The sequence below is a fragment of the Rhipicephalus microplus genome, chromosome 2 (assembly GCF_043290135.1).
Source record: "Rhipicephalus microplus isolate Deutch F79 chromosome 2, USDA_Rmic, whole genome shotgun sequence".
Lineage (NCBI taxonomy): Eukaryota > Metazoa > Arthropoda > Arachnida > Ixodida > Ixodidae > Rhipicephalus > Rhipicephalus microplus.
The window spans coordinates 284,648,774-284,659,476 of NC_134701.1; positions in this window are offsets into that span (position 1 = coordinate 284,648,774).

A 10,703-nucleotide genomic window follows, 5' to 3' on the forward strand; every position below is an offset into this window, starting at 1 on the left:
GGCGCTGCCTTGATTATGTGGCTTCTTGTTTCCGCACAGCAGGATCTTGCCGATGTTGACGTGCCGCTGTAGCTTCTTGTTCACGTACGGCGAGATCTTGCCGGCGCTGCCTTGCTGATGTGGCTTCTTGTTCCCGTACAGCAGGATCTTGCCGACGCTGCCTTGCCGATGTGGCCTCTCGTTGCCGTACGGAAGGATCATGCCGACGCTGACGTGCCGCTGCAGCTTCTTGTTCACGTACGGCGGGATCTTGCCGGCGCTGCCTTGCTGATGTGGCTTCTTGTTCCCGTACAGCAGGATCTTGCCGACGCTGCCTTGCCGATGTGGCCTCTCGTTGCCGTACGGAAGGATCATGCCGACGCTGACGTGCCACTGCAGCTTCTTGTTCACGTACGGCGGGATCTTGCCGGCGCTGCCTTGCTGATGTGGCTTCTTGTTCCCGTACAGCAGGATCTTGCCGACGCTGCCTTGATTATGTGGCTTCTTCTTCCCGCACAGCAGGATCTTGCCGATGTTGACGTGCCGCTGTAGCTTCTTGTTCACGTACGGCGAGATCTTGCCGGCGCTGCTTTGCTGATGTGGCTTCTTGTTCCCGTACAGCAGGATCTTGCCGACGCTGCCTTGCCGATGTGGCCTCTCGTTGCCGTACGGAAGGATCATGCCGAAGCTGACGTGCCGCTGCAGCTTCTTGTTCACGTACGGCGGGATTTTGCCAGCGCTACCTTGCTGATGTGGCTTCTTGTTCCCGTACAGCAGGATCTTGCCGACGCTGCCTTGATTATGTGGCTTCTTGTTCCCGCACAGCAGGATCTTGCCGATGTTGACGTGCCGCTGTAGCTTCTTGTTCACGTACGGCGAGATCTTGCCGGCGCTGCCTTGCTGATGTGGCTTCTTGTTCCCGTACAGCAGGATCTTGCCGACGCTGCCTTGCCGATGTGGCCTCTCGTTGCCGTACGAAAGGATCATGCCGACGCTGACGTGCCGCTGCAGCTTCTTGTTCATGTACGGTGGGATCTTTTCGATGCTGCCTTGCTGACGTGGCTTGTTGTTCCCGTACAGCAGGATCTTGGCGGCGACGTCGCGCAGCTTCCCGCCGCGCTTCTGCCTCGCGTGCTCTTACTTCAGGGTCCTGTCTGCGAACGCTCGCCGCCGCTGCCCTGCGCGCCAGCCTTTCGGCATCCTTATCCATACGAGCACACACGAACGGCAACGAGGATCGGCAACTACAAACCTGTATTGATATGATTTTGGTTATAAAACGATTGCTTTAGAAAACACCTGGCGTCTTTTTGTTTTGCTTTTAGAAAATATCTGGCGTCTTTCGTTGGTTTAGTTCGTCAATAAACGGCGTTTTGAACAAAAAATTTTTATTGTGTAATCACGCACAGGAGAAATCTCACCAGGCACTACCTTGGAGGAAAACAATGGCTGCTACTTGAAAAGAGAGACAGCAGAAGTCGGCTTTTAACACTTCTACTTATACTAACGTTTCCTACTGGAACATGCCAATGGCTGCTAATGGAGAATAAGAGACACGAGCATTTGGCTTTTAGTTAATGCGCACGCCGCGACCTTTTTATTGTTCAACAAAGCACAGGAGAAATCTCCCACCGCCACCACCTTGCAGGTCAAAATGTAACACTGGTTACACACTACGACTACGACTACGAGGCACGAGCGGGTGCCGCTTTAAAGAGATTCGCCCCTTAAAAAGGCGCAAGGAAATTTCAACTAACGAGTGGAGAGAACGCCCACACGTCTTTCATCGACCAAGCGATGCAGGCCACGTAGGGTGGGAATTATATGAAAGTTGAAAACAAACTAACCTCTCAAAGTTCATAACCACCCGCGCTGCTCGTTTCAAGACGTCAGTGATGTTCATCGACACAAACCACTATGTCAACAAGCAGGAACCGTAATTTAAACGTATGCCATCGAAAAATAGTGAGAATGCAAGCTGTGGCACCGAGTCAGAACGATCATTCTTCGTTGTTATACACGGGGCAATTAGCAGGCACGAATCCGGACTTGGACTGTCTACATCTTTCGTGAAAGAATCGTGCCCGCGAGAAGCAGCGTTGCTTGTTCCCCCCTTCTACGCCGGCGGCGTGCACGTGCTGCCGCTGGCGTCAGTGGCGCGCGAGCTCAGCGCGACGTCGCTGGCGTTGACGAGACCGACGTCGACGTGCGGGACGCAGTCACGCCAGCGATACGTGGCGTCAATTTTAATGAAAGCCGTCGGCAGGCGAAATCTGGAAACCCACTGCAGGGCAAGTCGGGCCGGAAGGCTTCGCGGCTGACACCCGCACATTTGATAGTCGTCCGCGTTTTCGCGCACACAAAACCGCGGGCGATCACCCGCGCCTATTTGTAAGAGCGCTGGTGCTGAAGCAGGCGAGTTGAAACGCACCGGAAGAAATTCGGCCGTGCCGTTCTCGCTTACTTCTAGCTTTTCTGCTGTCTTTCGAAAATTCCTGAGTGGGAATTAATTGTTTTTTAACATTAAAGTGCTTTATGGTGTAAAATGCACGGAACGAAATATATATATATATATATATATATATATATATATATATATATATATATATATATATATATATATATATATATATATATATATATATATATATATGTGTGTGTGTGTGTGTGTGTGTGTGTGTACACTATTAAACTATTTTAATGAATTTTGGATGGAGCCACCACCAACACATAGGAAGCGCTGCTCGTGATGCGCAAGGAAAAAGGAAACGTGGAACCTTCGAACATTCACTGTCATTCAGTTTGTGCACCTGCATTCATGTCGTAGTGAGTGAATAAATTAGGAATTGGCTTTCGCCTAATAATTCTCGTAGTTATAATGTCCCAAACCACAATGTGATTATCAAGTAAGGCGTGGCCGGTGCATGGTCCCGCAAATTTAAATGACCAGGTATTCTTTAACATGCACTTAAATTAAAGTACATACTCCTCAGGTATTTTCGTCTCAATCGAAAATGCGGCCGTCATAGCCGCCATTCGAAAGCGCGATTTCCTTATCGGCATTCGAGCAGCATAGCTAGAAAACTTTCATGGCGGGTGATCAACTTTCTAATTCGGCAGTTAATTTAAGTGTTCCATAACTGCAGCAACCTAGTTTATCCTGCGGAGTCTTTAAACATTGGGGTGACCCGCCACTGTAGTGTACTGATTATGATGCTCATAATACTAGCGGTTAAGATCGCGGGATCGGAGCCCTGCCGTGGCAGCTGCACTTAGAATTAGGCGTAACGTTAAAGGTTCGTGCACATTGAAGGACACCAAATGATCAAAATTCCCGAAGCTTTCCACTATGGCGTGCATGATCTCAAGCCGCGGCTTGCGCCACCTGGTTCCCCACGAGAGACTCTTGTCCCGGTGTCCAAAGGATGATAATAAAGGCTGCAGCGCGAGCACGAAGGTGCTAGAAGAAAAGTGAAATGAAAGGCGAGGCAAGGAAAGCAAAGAGGACAACACAGGATGGTTGTCTTGGTGCTTTTAAGACATGTAGTGCTGCCTTTCCGATGTTTCTATTCATATATCTTCTGCACGCCTCTTGCGATCCGACCCGCTGGGAACACGTACGGACAGCTGTCACGACGAGCATGAGCGCATACCGAAGTAAGCAGAGACGTTTTGGCACACTACAGGAAGCAGAGGAAGAGGTACCCGCCGGCGCACAAGAGTCTGCGTAAGGAACAAGCAGTGACATGGAGAAGACTACAAGCTGGAACTTACCCGCACGGAACATTGATGCACGCACTGTATCCAGACTGCAGTTTTGCCCTCCAGACACGCGCAACACTCAGCGCCACATGGTGCTGGAGCGTCGCAACAATTCGAACATACCATCGTCGTAACTACCAAGTGCAAGCGCAAACTAAGAGAAAGAAAGGGATCCAGAAGAAGTATTCGAAGACCAGTGGGAGGCCGGGCGGCGGCAGCGAGCCATTGCTCCCTGGACTGAGGAGGCCACTCACCTTAAGGCTGAAGTACAAAAAGCCCAGTCCAAATTAAGTTCATTTCATTCATTCTTTCACTACGGCGTCCCTCGTAATCATATCCTGGACCCAAAACCCCATTAATTCAGAGCTTTCGGGGAAGAGGGGAAGAAAGATCCTCACGTGTTGGGCAATATGATTTCAGAGTGGTAGCAAGGTTGAGTGTTTCACTTGAACACCTTGGACAGAGTTCCAATTTTACGGTTGTTGGGACATGTTCACATAGGAGTTGCACGTCAAAAGCTACCCTGTTTCCAACTGGCAGCTGCGACGCGTGTAATGAGGCTTAAGGGATAGAGACTTCATTGTATGCGACACTGCCTCTGCCCAAAGCTAACTGTATTATAGGGGGCTAATGAGGGTGACGAGAACCTGTCGGTGCTATTTATGCACAGCTCCGCTGCGGTGGTCTAGTAGCTAAGGTACTCGGCTGCTGACCCTCAGGAGGCGGGATCGAATCCCGGCTGTGGCGGCTGCATTTCCGATGGAGGCGGAAATGTTGTAGGCCCGTGTGCTCAGATTTGGGTGCACGTTAAAGAACCCCAGGTGGTCTAAATTTCCTGAGCCCTCTACTACGGCGTCTTTCATTATCATATAGTGGTTTTCGGACGTTAAACCCCACAATCAATCAATAATTTAATGCACAGCGAAATGTTTCTAACGTAAGCTCGACGTTTTCTCCTTGTTCTGTTCACTGATAGCACACACACATTCAAAGTAGCCGTCACGCTTTTGCCATGTAGTGGCCAGGCGAGTGGCTCCTCTACTGTGGATTATTGGGTGTCACTCTTGTACCGATGGCGTCTACATCCTTACACACGTGTCTGTGAATGGTGAAGACGTTCGGGGAGTGACCACGCCACAAGCGTCCGTACAATTGCTACCTCAACGAAATCCGCGTGATGTTTTATCATACAGGATAACGCAAGTTTACCATCTCTGCGTGCAGTGTAAAAAAAAAACTGTTTTTGATTGTGGCAACACACAGTTGTAGATGCCAACGCTGATGTAAAGCGTGGTGTACAGACACCCGCTTGGGCTGCTTTATGTAAAAAGCAGCCTAATAAGAAACGGACTGCCACGTCGCTGCACGTATACTCGATCCTTTCCCGAGGCCTTGAATCTTGTTCGTTCGTACGGCCCTAAAATGAGGAACTGCTCCTCGCGGCAAGTGACTATATATATATATATATATATATATATATATATATATATATATATATATATATATATATATATATATATATGTATATATATATATATATATATATTGTGTGTGTGTGCGTGTGTGTGTGTGTGTGTGTGTGTGTGTGTGTGTGTGTGTGTGTGTGTGTGTGTGTGTGTGTGTGTGTGTGTGTGTGTGTGTGAAAGAGTGGCGCATTTTTCCCGCGGCTGAATGCGCGTCAACGCCGACAGGATCCCGAACCATGGCGGGATATCGCAAGCGAACCGTTGTCATAGTCATTTGAGTTCCGAACCTCCGTAATGTATCCGAGCTCACCACGCTCGTCGCAGGGCCGTTCTTTAATATGAATGACTCTTGGACGGAGCGCGCGCATCGCGTGCAGACCGCGTTTTGTGGAGCATGAGTGGTCCGATAAGCGGGCGTTTTGTGTGGCTGCAGCAAGCAACACCCTGGGTCATGGAGCCGCAGCAAGAAAACGAATGCAGAGATTGAATGATAATAGGCTTATGCGCGAAACGATGGTTGGACTTACGGTGACTTTTCGATACTCGTATAACTTCAGGGCTAGTGATACTGAGCGCATAGTGGCAAGATGCGGTCGTATCGAGCGTGTACATTGTAGTGGTGTTAAATTAGTTACTGAGAGACCATTATTAGCCAAAAGAGAGCACAGAACTTTATGGGTGTTGCAAATAGAAATTACATGTACTGAAATTTTTTGACAACTGATTGCATTCCTGAGCGTTTAACAGTTTTGTGACTAGCTCCTAAGAGCCCCTAATTCATACCCAGAGGTCGAGATTTACGAATAAACTCATGGCCGTAAGAGTGTTTTTGAACGGTGACTTGATGGCGGACTTACACGCGTTAGGTGACACAAGAGAAGTTATCCCTAGTTTCGGCATTCGATTATAGGTTATCACTTTATTCATTCTTCAATTGATTCGTTATGCACCGTTCATAGACTCGTTTCTCTTCTTGGCCGAGTGTACCTCCTCGCCATACGAGGAGCAAGAGCGGCGAGCACGCTTACCTCTCAGATTTAAGCGAACGCTACATGGGGAAAATTTCCAGAACCCTATGACGTCCCTTGTGATAATGCCGTGGTTTTGGGATATAAAACATTAACGATAATCATCATCAGCTCGGGTTCCTGCTTACTTACAGGTTTCTTTTCTGGATGACTCTAGAAGACGACAAAAAAGGAAGCGTGGTGGCGCATGTTGTGGCCACCACAAGCCAGTGCGGATGGGTTAAGTTGCAGCGCCACAGGGCGCATTGCGGCAGGAGCCTGTACTGAAAAGGCGTGCTGGCGCTCGGCTCACTGAATAAGTCAGTAGTACAGTAGGTCGTGGACCCGTGTCGTCGTCATTGTAGTAGTAGCCACCTCTTGTTTATTCCTTAGAATGTCCGCAGGATAGCGGTACTTGTATGTGATGAATATATGATGAAAAGATGCGAGATGACGGTACTTGGAGTGTTCAGTACATGAATGGACGGCCGGCCAGCCAGATAGACAGACGGACGAACGGAGAGACAGACGGACAAATGGATGGACGGACGGACGGATGGGCGGATGGATGGGCGGACGGATGATTGCACGGATGAACGCATGGACGGAGGGATGGACAGACAGACAGACGCACGGGCGGGCGAACGAACGCACGGACCGACGCACGGTCACATGAACGGAAGCAAGAATGGACGGCGGACGGGAGCATGGACGGGCTGATTGACGCTTTGCCCCTCTCATTATCATTCACTCCGTGGATTTGTTGTGATTTTTTTTGTCATCAGCTAGTCGGTTGCCGATATTTCAGTTTAACGCTGCGCCTTGATTGAGGTGTTTTGAAAGCTTTGTTGCGACACGCACTGAGAATTTCCAAGAAGTATTTTGGGCTTTGAAATCCTGACAGTACCGGTTTCACTCGCACTAAAACATCGCAAAGCACCAGGAACTACGTACAGAACCTCGATACTGACTTTTGGCTCAAGGAATCATAGACTCATCAGATTGCCGATGTCCACTCGGTTAGAATTTCGTTGATTGCTGGCTGCAAGTGCATGAGCGCGTGCATCCGTGCATTCTTTGATCTCTTTTTTGGCTCAATGACCTAACACAACAACATAGGGAGGCTCACCTGTTGGTTCAGTATATGTGGCATGTTCCCGTTAAAACTAAGCCTGAGATACCATTGCAAGTAATGGCATTTTCATTATCATCAGAGGACATGGAAAAATTATCTGTGCTTAGTTAATCAGTGTTGTACTGAATGGATCCTCTTAAATACCGCCACAATGGTACCAGCGATGACCTGCACGCACGTTTTCTGCACACAACCTAAAAGGGAGGTCGTTCTATGCTCATAGAGCAGACAAAAATATGTCGCTGTTCTACTCAGACTACCGATGCGTCCTAATATGATGAGCTGCGCACACAACAGCCACTGTCGCATTTGAAGTACCGGAATAATACTTGCACGTATGCCGTAGTGCTGAACCACACCACCGACGACTACAAGGTATGAAGTTTTACTGAAACCTTCGAAGTTCGCTATTATCCGTAGCGCTACGTTTCGCGCCTCCATCGCAGTGCGTTGTAAATTAGCTCGTTCGAACATTGAAAGCATGCAAATGAACGAATGGCATCACTGCCACTATTGACATCGTGACACGATCGAGGCCTGTTCGATTCATTGCTGACTAGCATGTGCCGCTTTTACCAGAGAATAGCTAACTAAGAACGAAAACCAAGAACAAGGAATATAGGGGGAGTAAAGAAAGGGGTTCCTCATCCATTCAAGGCCTGCTATTCTTCGCGTGAAATTCCGTCCGACCAGAGCCGCTGATGACGCGTCCAGTGGGCGAAAGACGTTTTGAGGTTCTTTCGCTGTTTGCGTGGCAGGTTGCCGTCATTCCTCAAAAAAGTCTAGTATCCACTAAACAATTGAAACTTATTTTGTGCGATTTTTGTGTTGTATTGAGTGGATGACAACGATGAAGAATTACGCCTGAAGTGGGTATGTACCAAAATAATTAGGAGATGAAGACCAAGCTTTTGTAATGTTTGGAGCATGGGAAGACCCACTAATTACGAGATTCGCAGTGTGTGACGCCTGGTTGTTCTTTTGCTGTTATGAAACGCTTGATTTCTCATATTAACGCGATTGATTTCGGGACATCGAGCCTGCCTACGGCAAGTTTGCGAAGGAGTTACACGCACCGGCATGGCTTAGCAGTATTATGCTGGGCTGGCACGCAGTGGAACCGGGTTCAAATCGCACTACGACACTATTGAATATATTATTCAAGAAGGATGACAAGGAAGTGGGCGCACGAGGGGAGACCTCGTGGCTGGTTTGCGCCGTAAGAACGTTTGCCGTACAGTGGACACGTTTTTATATCTCTGAGCCATTTAACTTTTTTTTTCGCTCACTCTACCGGTGAAGACATATTTTCTTCTACAGGCACCAGAAGTCTTTGGGGTTCTTATTTGAGTTCTTTTTTTCTTAGTTCGTGCTATAGTGGATACGGACACCGGCGGACAGCTACGGCGCTGCGCATGACCCGTGTTGTGATATCATAACAGCTTTCGCTGAAAAAGAGCCGGTACTTGAGGCGCAACGAAGTTTTCACGTCTGCTGTGTGTAAGCATCGCCTGAATTGACTGGATACTCAAGCGTATGAGCAGAAACAGTCAAGCCACCAAGCGACCAAGGTGAAAGGACAATACATAAAATAAAGAAAAATTCAAGAACATCTGTCAGACACACACATAAAGAAGTTTAACAATACACTAATATCAATCATATTGTCACTGGAAAATATAAAACATCTACAAGCACAAAACCTTTTTTTCTGGGCGTTGCCTTCTACGTAAACATTATGAACCTTAGGACCTACTTTTGCCTACTCATCCGATTTGTCGATTTTTTTTCTTTCAGCGTCCATTTGCGATCAAACCAAGGCCTAAGACGTATAGAAATGCCTTAGAGGTCCATGTTGGTGCGTACTGTCCGTGCGAAATCACGCGGCTGTTCACATTCCGCAAAGTTTTGTTACATGAATATATATAGATTCACGCATGTACGCCTGAAGTGCGAGCGTCAAATAATTCGCTGAATTATTTATTGTATTTAGAAGCAGAAAAACCATGAAGGCAGGCACGTTTTTTGAACTGCTGAGAAATTGCGCTACTTTTTGCGACTATACGCTGTTTGTGCGACGCCAGAGATTGTCAGGAGGCTTGACGAGCTGTGCTTCAGAGGAAAATAAGTGTCTATACTCTTTGCGGCTGGCTTCTTCGGGGTAACAGCTTTAGAAGTACACAACCTTTTCTGTGGATACTTGCGTGAACTCCCGCTCTGCCGTGCTTTGTGAAGACTCGCAGCCTAGAAGCAGAGTCTATTTTCTGGGTTGATTCGAGAAAAGATTGTGTCAGCGTCTATGCGCTGACCAGCTGAGACCAGTGATGCTGAAATTCTGCATTGGCTGCGTGGGTAAATGGTCCACACGAAGATTGAATTCGATAGAAGACCATTAGCGCGTGCCTCCACGTTTCAGACATGAGTGATTTGGCTCGTTTGGGAGAGAGGCTTCAGCAAGAATTAAGGAGGACGAGGATATGTCACGAGGGCACCGGCCTCCTCCATATCAACCATGGTACTATTCCGAGCGTACCCTATTTTTTGTTCAGGGTTATGTTTTAGACAAACTTCGTCCCCTGGAAGCACCATCATCACGCATGCAGATTGTCTCTGTTATTTTTAAATAAAAATTTGCTCACTCTATTTCAAGCATTCAGCCTAAAAAGCTCAACCCACAAGTGGTACAGTGCAACAAGATAGAGGGAGAGAGAAATATATGTATAGTGCAATGTAGTAGTGTAGTACCTCAGTGTAGTACAGAAAGAGCACTTAGATGTTATTTTGCAAACAAAAAAGCGTAACAAAACGCAGACATCAGAAAGACGCTTAGAAAGCTCCTAAAAGGGTTTTATTCTTCAAAAAATCTTGTTTTAGTGGGCAAAACAATAGTGGGCAAAACAATACACTGAAGCAGTACAGGCAACAGAGAAGGATTTGCTTATTGTATACGTGAAGGGCGTTACAGAGAACTTTCTCGACCTGTCGTGCAACTGTGTCACCGTAGTAGTCGGATTGGACAACGACACCACAGGTCATGTGAGAGGTGTTGTACAAGTCAGTGTCAGGTGGGGGAGAAACAGTCACAGTCTGACACTTGCCCTTGCCAAGTACGAAGAAGATGTGCGAATGCTGACGGTTTTATCATGACCAGCTCGCGAAAATAGAAGTGTACTTGCCTACTGGCGTAAGAAACTGGATGAGGCGCGCTTAATGTACAAGCAATCCCACCTCTGAAAACTTTAAAAGCGGAAGGAATAATGAAACCAAAGTACGTTGATGTTTTCCAAGAAGTTACGCTGTTATAAAACGATACATCTGTAGCACTTACTCGAAGGAGAATGCAATTCGTTTATT